The following is a 9,283-nucleotide window of genomic DNA, read 5'->3' as shown; positions in this document are numbered from 1 at the left end:
AAGGTTCAGTCTCAAATCAGGTTAGGCTCTGAATCATTGCTTCTTTCAAAAGTCCTTGCTTTTGAAACAAAGGCATTGAAATCCTGGTATTAAAAAAAATAGTTTGGAGAAGAGGCATGACAAGAAGGACACAAGGCTGTTTCACATCTCTGTTTATTTAGTTTTCATTCTTGCTGCTCTGTGAAGGAGGCAAGCATATCACCCCTGATTCACCACCTCTAGAGAAGCTCTTAAAATGCTTCATAAATTGTTCAGTTGTACCTAACTAATTACCAGATCCCATATATTAACCTAATATCCATTGAATTTATAAGCTGCATTTGCCCTATTATTGTTATTAAATGACATTATTAATTATGATAATGGTGTGCCCTGAGGAGAGCACACGACATGATCACATTGAATATTGTTTTTCTTAGTTGTTACTGTGCAATTAACATTTGTTACTATTGTAGATTCTCAGTATGGGCCTCTTTATTTACATTATATACTTGAATGAAGTGTACTGAAACATGTCTGAGAAAGGCTTTATTCACTATTCCAATAGAAGAGGGCCACTCTAGCAAAGCTGTCTGCCTGGGGAAGCAGTGTGCAGCTTCAGAGGAATAGATCAAAGATTTAATTAGTGAAATGTTTATCCAAACCATGTCATTTATTGCCATAGGTATAGCAAAGGTAAAATCTAATAAGGCAATTAGATGAAAAATGTTTTTAATGCATTTGTTGAGGTCAGTTCCTTTGGTGACTGCTGGTCTCTCTCTGCTGACAACTTGAGGAGACAGGATGGGGGCAAGGCAGTTTTGCATTTGACAGTGGCCTTTGTGATTAGCTACAAGTCCAGAAGCCATGGCCCTGGACGTTCAGCACATCATATGGGCACATCTTGACTCACAGAAAGCATGTAATCCCTCCCAAATTACAAGCATTCAATTACAGGAAAGCATCTCCTTTCCCCAGCAGTATCATGGACTTGCAAAATGGTCGTCTTTGCTTGTGTTGTTTTCCTCATGCTTATCTCTTGTGCATCACTGCATTTCTGTCCAGCACCACTCACTATCACCCTATGAGGACTGTGAATCTGATCACAGGGGGTTGGAAGACACAGATGCCATTCTGCTCAGAGCAGCACCAGTGCTGCTTTCTTTTGTATGCTTGTGCTTTTTTTCTTTTAGCAGCAGTGTGAAACTTATTCTCAGCACAGGGTCTTTAACACTATCCTCCAAACCATTCTCATTTTACAGGTTTCCAAAAGAGCTACTGCTTTTCAGCTTACATGGCAAAGAAGCCAATATTCGTAGATTCCTTCACTGCTGTCCTCATTTCCACTCCATGTTCAATTTGCTGCTGGGCAATGCAAAGAGGGAGATGAGCTGCACTCATTTGTGCTGAGGCCCAGAGGGGCTGCGCGTGTGCACTCGCCTCGATGTCATGTGTGTGAAGCTTTTGTTCTCTGAGTACTGGAGTCCTTTCTGAACTCCAGCCTCTTGTGCAACAATATTAACAGGACAGTGCACTGACAGGAGTATAAATCCTATATGTGACAGAGGAAATAGTGTATTGACCTGCTGAGGGATTTACATACCTCCAAAGACTGACAACAAGCTCTGCCTGTGAGGCTGGCTTGTTCTACTTTCCATTTCCAGCCCATACTATCCAGTGCTTACAGATGAATGACTTGGACATATATATGTGTGGATTTAAAAACTGTCCTGGTTGAGTATATTCTTTTATCCAGGATGCTACTAATCATTTTATAAGACAGAGATTTTGCTGTTGTGCTTGCTTTAAATATACAGTGCCTGTGGCTGTGCTGCTAAAAAGCATGATTATGTATTTCCCAAAGGCATGCAGAGAAATAGGAAGCTAGCTTTTTAAAGTGATCCCTCTGATGTTTCATTAGTAAGTGTTTAATTTACAGTAGCATCTCACATTATAAATACTTGGCTGTCTTCATCTGCAAGCTCTCAGGGCTGAGAGGAGACCCAGAGAAGAATTTTGGGAGTATGGTCTCCAAAGGACAGCAGGACTGAATTCTCTCTCTTATCCTTCTACAAATGCAGCATCATGTCTCCAGGGCAACCTGAATTCTGACAGTCATGGGAGCAAGGACATGGCATGGATTTCTATTTGATTCCTGCAACTGAAAAGAGATTTGAGACAAAAATCAATATGTGACTAGACTAAGAGAGTTCTTTTCACAATTAATTTTATCTAAGGGTTAATTTTCTGTCTTCTTGCGCAAATGTAATTCAGAACTACTAACTACTGTGTTTGTTTTGATCTTTCCCCTTCTACGTGTAGCAAAGGCCTAAACATATGAAATAAATAGGTTGCAGCATAAAAATGAGGGGTGAGCCTACCAAAAAACTGAACACACGTTTTATAAGGGAGCCTGAAAACAATGTTTATATTTCAAGATGTATAATTTTTTGCGATATTTTTAAGCAGTGAATCATAGTTCTGGTTAGATGTTCCAATTGAAAGTGATTTTTCCAACAACAGCTGTATGAAATAAATACCTTAGTATTTCTCTTTGAGTCACTGAGCTCTATCCTAAAGCAATATTGGAGCATATGTTGCAGCTAAAGGAAAACATTTCTGTTCTGCTTTGGTTATCTTTCTTAGAAATATGCAAGCTTGATTTTTCTGCACAAGAATGAATTACAAAAACTCAGCTGTAAAAACAAAATTGTGACAGGTGACTCAAACACTTTCAGTTGGTTTTAATATGTGCTTTTAGTAAATGCTTCATAAAACTATCATTACAGAAAACTGGGTCATGCAGATGATTTTATTTTGACTCTCTGCTTTCTTCTTTATACCATCCCCATGAAAAGCTGGAGGACATGAAAGGTGAGTCAATCAAGAAACTCCTTAGAGAGGCTCCTTTAGGTTTGTGGATGTTTATTGCTGTATTTGATACTTTGATCTTCCTCAGTCCTCTAAATTACTCTGCAACTTGGATCCCTGGGTTCCCTCAGCACTGACACATCCTGGCTCATGTAACTCCATGCTAGCCATGGCAGAAGCACAGATGCAGAGTTGATAGTGATGTTTGTGTCGTAGTTTTTGTTTAAAGTGTATGTTGCTGACATAAATGACATTGGGTCAAAAATATGGTGCCATGATGGTAAGATATTTTGAGAAAAAACTCCTGAGCAACCCTGCATTCACTTAACATTTTAGGGGCTAGGTTAGTAGCAATCTTTTGCTTTTAATGAGACTGGGAAAGTTAAAGGTAATTGTACACTCTCCTTGTCTAGTAGATGCGTTCATCAGAGTGACATAGTTTGGGGTTTAGAGTCTCATGGGGTTTAGAGTCTCATCCTGTGTACAATTACACTTCTCTAATTTCCTTTAATAATGGCTTCTTAAGAAGGGTCAGACTGTGTGTATATTGGCTAGGAAGTGAAAACTTCAGCTGACCCCTCTTCATTAGTTTATATTACTATTTAATATAAAAGTGTGTTAGAAAATACAGGCACCACAAAATGGGAAAGTTGGACTGCTGAAACTAGAATGTTCTTTTAGGAGAAAGGGTAAAGATTTAGACAAAGCTAGTTTCAACATCTTCAGGATGATTGATTTCAATACAACTTTTGAAGCAGCTCTTATTTCCTGTTTTGAATATTAGGAGTAATCTGAAATAAACTTTAAAACTGAAGAAGCACCATTTCAAATTAAAACAATTATTAAAATCCCAATTTGTGCTGAAAAGAGCCTGTCTTCCACAGAGCTCAACTTACTATTTATGTATATTTATCTGCATGAACCAGTCCTCTTATTTCTTCAATAAATATTTCTTTCATAGATTGTAGATTGTTATACTCCCTTCAATAAATGTTTAGCTAAGTTTTACATACAACATTTAGCTCCATTAATCTTTTCTAAGATGACCCTTCAGCTCTTAGTTCTCCAGATTCTGCCTTATTAATGTCAATTAGGTGTTAATCAGCTTTCACTTACATGCTCTTTTAGAAGGAGAGTGACATTTGAACTTTGTACAGAGACTTGGTTTTTTTTTTCTGGGAGACTTTCAAAGTGGTGCTTTTTGATACAAAAAAAAAAAAAAAAGCTTGAAACAGCCTTAATTGAATGACCTTTGTTTCCCTCTTTTCCCTATTTTCCAAAAGAGTCATAACCTCTTGCACTTCAATTATGATTTATTTTAGTCTTCCCAGCTATAACTCATAATTCATCACATTGTTCCCAGAAACAATCTTCATGAAGGAGGCTTAATCCAGAAAGTGAAAAATAGTTGTTATTTTTGAGGCTAACACAGAATTTATGATAGGAGAGCATTTATAACTTAAGCAAAAACTTTTTAAAGTATCTGAGGTTGGAAAGCTGATACTAGGAAACTAAAACAATATGGAAATAATTTCACAGGTTTTGCAGGAAGAAAAAATACCCATATGTGTGGTGCTGAAAATTCATTCCTTGAATTATATTCACATCAGGACTGGATGCCTTTGTATGTACTCATTTATCCCTAGCAAACTGGGCAGAGGCTAGAGGGAAAGAATGAGGTTGTTTGCCCACTACAATAAATTATAGGAGAAAAGAGGCATACAGCAGCATTCATTTTAGCAAGTGAGTTAAAGAGTGCACAGGCTAATGATGAACCGCTTTCTATGGAGCAAATATCTGAGACTGAAAAAGAAGCCAGTCATTCCTTGGCTCTCCAGCAGTCTTGGAGGCTGTTATACACAAACAGAAGCAGGGAACAAAAATCTCATTTAGGATGCAGCTAGCCTGAAACAGATATCCATGGTGAGACACTCTTGGATACAAGAGGCAGAAAAAGCATCATGATGATGAAGACATTTCTACACCTGCCTATTAAAGATTTAGTGCAAGAAGAATTTATCGATGTGGAAATGTGTCCCCCTGCCTTATTATCTGAGCAGAGGGTGGTTCTGCCAAGCATATTCCTGTGTGCAGCTCTTTGCCACAGTTGCTAAAGCTATCGAGTCTTCTTTGTGTGGTCATGATTCTTCCCCAGGACCTGGAAGTGTTGGAGTATTGAATTCTTACAGACTTATCTCAGTTCTCCTTTTTCTTCATCCCTGATTCAAACCCTGCTGCAGGCATACCATGCACTCACAAGCTTCCAATCCATGCAGGCATGGAGAGGACCACAGTTAATTGTGGGAGGCAGATAATGATAACTGTAATGATACCTGCCTGCAGGACTTGCTGGAGCCAGAATAATCACAATGAAGAGCAAATCTGCCCTTGCCCACTGCAGCAGTATTTCTGGACTGAAAATATGGAAGAGAAGCTGCTTTTTGAAATTTCACTCAGCTTAGCTAACAGCCCAATTCAGCAGACTTGGAAGATTTTCCATCATAATATTTCTCTGAAGTGAGCTGTAAGAATAAATGGCATAAGGTATGTTTGGCTCAAGAGATGAGAGTCTAAATTTTGAAGAATCTTTTCTTGTTTGTTATGGAACAAATCCCAAACTTATTGCTTAGAACTCCAGGCACCCTGCTGCTATGAGACCCTATCTGAACATCTTGAGTATAGGAGGCAAGTACTCTCCTGTGTGAATAATTGCTAACGTTTCTAATCTCAGCTGTACCAATTACTGTGGCAGAAGTTATTTCACAATGGACAAGGCAGATCGACCTCCTCATCAGTCTTAGAAGGGCAGAGAGGATAAGGGGGATAAATATTGTGAAACTATTCCATACCTATATAGCAGCCACCTAAGACTCCAGACAAGGCTTCAGTGCTAAGAAAAGGTAGATCATGAAGAGAAATAACCCAGTTATCTTGGGTTCTGATAGAAACACAGGAATGGGCAAGGTAGATTTTTTTGTACCCTATCCACTGTATGTTTTTCTCCAGTTTGTGCAGTATGAAGTTACCAAGCATCTTGAGCAATAGACAATATCAATAGACTGGTTTTGAAGCAATAGACATTTCTGATATTCTTGATCCTGCCTACCTCAGCCAAATTGGTAGCAATAGATTCAAGATTTTGAGTGGTCTGTTTAATACGTATTCCACACTTCTGATAAGAAGACATTAAGGAGAAACTTGTAATCTGTGTATTTATGGTGGTTTTGTTCTTCTTCCTAGGTAATTCCACTACCAGATTCAGCAACTCTGCAGACAATGCACAAAGATCTGAAGGGTCTAGATATTTAAGATCTACAGACCAAGAGGCATTGTCTCACACTTCCAGGCCCTGAAGCCACCATCCCAAAATTTCAGAGCCATGAGACACGTACCAGAGGATCTCAAATCTGAGGAAGGAGAAGGGGAGATTTCTACAAGATGCCCAAAGAATGGAAATCCCATGCCTTTTTCTACTATGTGTTTAGGAGGCAAGTGCAGCAGTTTGCATTTGTCGCAGAGCACCCCAAATGCACAGCATCTACAATCTAAAAACAGCACCTTTTCATGAGTTTTGAGAGACAGCATTGGTTTTGGTGCTGTGTTGTAAAAGCCTCTCAAAAGTCATAATTGTCTGCCTTGGATGCTGTAATGCTCTACTATAGTATTAGACTGGCTGTGGATGCTGTTAGAAGGCCCACTATGTGAAAGTGAATGCTTTTCTAAGGGATAGGGATATCAGAATTCTCAAATTCTGAATATGCAGTTTCTACAAACAAACTCAGGCAAATTTGAACAGCTTCCTGCTTCCTGCCTTGTCCATTGTGGGAAGCAGCATTTTAGTTCTTATTTATTTTGTTCATTTGCTTTCAGCAAAAGCATAGCAGCTCCAGAATAAGCTCTTAATTTTGGTCACCATTTATGTCAACACCATCCATAACAAAACAAAAATTGATGAATATCAGCTTTTTTATATTTAAGTTGTAGGGCTGACTTATTGTCTTATCATACTAAGTTACTTAGCAGAGGTAACAATTTGAAATTGCTGTAGCATTTTTACTTTTGTTTGCAGATTGCAGATTTCATAGGTATGGTTTGAGTTAGAGGGAATTTAAAATGTTCAGCTCTGAAGATTGATCATGAGCAAATGTTTTGTGGATGTTGTGGTTTGTGTTTTAAATTACTGATCAGCTGTGATTAATCTGATTAGTCCTTTGGCTGGAGGAGTGTGAATTACCTTCCCCCAGGTATAGCTGCTTGGGAACTGAAAGTGTGTTTTATGGACACAAGTTCAAAGTCCTCATGATGAGAGAATAAGTGCCAGCAAAAAATGGATAAAACTTGTGAAAACAAGAATATGAACTGTAAAATCACTACCAAAGGGAGTGTGTTTAAATACTGAAGTGAACAATCCCAGATAGTTTGGAGTGAAAATTTGCTATTTTTTTAGAAAGCACAACATCTTCCATAAAAAAAAGGGAGGAGGATGGAGTATTCTTAGCCAAAAGCCAATCTGCCAACCTACCATGGCCTCTCTCTTGTTATTTGTTTAATGTGCATTGCATTCTTCTTTCTCCATTATCTAGTATTAACATTCAATTTTTTTCAGCATATTGGATATAAACTGAGATGATACTATTTTCCAGTGATGATGATGACAGAACTGTTCAAGCCGACCACACTGGGAACTAGAGCTGGATTTTGAAGAATTCTCTGTGAGCTGGACATGGAAACCCTATGGTTTCATCAGTCTGTAGGGAGACGTCTTAGAAGAGGCCAAACTCTACTCCATACTGATTAACAAATAAAATACTCCTGAATGAAAACAAACATGAATACTTTTGCAAAAGAATATGGTGGTAGGATCAATATATGAAAGTCTTACATGGAAAATATTTTTACTGTGATCACAGAATTATTGGCAGAAAATGTGAAATATAGCAATGAATTTGAAGGTCTCCAGTATCTCAGAAGAGATTGTTTTGTGCTTGAGAACATGCAGACAAGTCCAGGAAGAAAGATTTTTGGAATTAGAGGAAATCATGACACATACAGATTTCTCTGCTGTTTGAATAGAGGTGCCAAATAATTTGAATGCATATGCTCCCATCCATATTTTTATCACTTATTTGCATGCATAGGCACAGACTTTCAGCTATGCATCTGTGTTTAAAAATGCACACAAGAGCCATGTATGACTCTGAGCATGTTTTTGTTAATATATATATATCACGCCAGCCAGTCAAATAGCAATAATATTTCTCCTGCTTGCTCATTCTTGGATGGCTCATTTACATATTTATGCAGCTCCTATTTTCTTTGTAAAATAAAAATCTATTAAATGATCTGCCTAGGCTTTCCCAAGGACACAAATCACTAAGCTTCTGATTTTTTATTTTTGCAATTTGAGACATTCCTGAAAGTGAGGCTATCCATCATTTATTTGCTTTCAGCAAAAGCATAGCAGCTCCAGAATAAGCTCTTAATTTTGGTCACCATTTATGTCAACACCATCCATAACAAAACAAAAATTGATGAATATCAGCTTTTTTATATTTAAGTTGTAGAGCTGACTTATTGTCTTATCATACTAAGTTACTTAGCAGAAACAGAAATAGATTAGGATGGATTTTGGATTGGTTTGATTTGTTCATTAATTTTCTTTGAAATAACAAGCAGGTCATTGCTAAAGAAAAAAAAAAGAAATTATTCAAAACAGACTGCAACTTTCAATCAAAGTACACTCACAGGATTCATTGCACAGTCACAGTCATGCAGTTGTGACCTATGTGCTCTTTCTATCTGCTTTGTACTCAGCTATGCTGTGCTTTATATAGATTGAAAGACCTACAGGGAAAGAGTTATAGCCTGGATTGTGGAGCAGCCTTTGTGCCATGCCTCCAAAAGCAAAATGCACGTTTGTACCAACATGAGATTATGCCAAGAGGTGTAAATCCAGATCAGCTATCAAAGGAAGGATGAACCCAAAATAGAAAATAAATTAGCGGCCTAGCAAAAACCTTCCCACTTCAGCACTAGCGCTGTATAAAAATTCTGATGGACAAAAAAGCTTTTCTGGGAAATCCTAGCATTTGAGCATGCACTCCTCAATCTGAAACATTTTAGGGTTTCCTCTGTTTTGAAAGAATACACAAGTGATTGTTGCCCCATGACCGGAAACCAAGGATAGGATTTGCTCACACCCTAATAGCCCTCTTTAATGGAGAAAGTCAGAGTCACACTAACCCTGAGTGAAAAGATCTCATGCTGCATAGTGATGGAAAAAGGAGCAGTTAGTAGTTATGTCAAGGGAAATTCTGATTGCATGGAAGTTGGGGTTCTTTCCTTCCCAGTGAGGTCATTACTCAGCAAGGCAATGATATCTGCAGCCATGGAAATTTAAAATCTCAGCTAGACAAGGTCTTCAGCTTTTCAG

This window comes from Agelaius tricolor, unplaced genomic scaffold (assembly GCF_023055355.1).
Source record: "Agelaius tricolor isolate 1412-34295 unplaced genomic scaffold, bAgeTri1.0.p SCAF_26, whole genome shotgun sequence".
NCBI lineage: Eukaryota > Metazoa > Chordata > Aves > Passeriformes > Icteridae > Agelaius > Agelaius tricolor.
The sequence above is the reverse complement of the archived record's forward strand: the minus strand, read 5'-3'. Positions refer to the sequence as shown.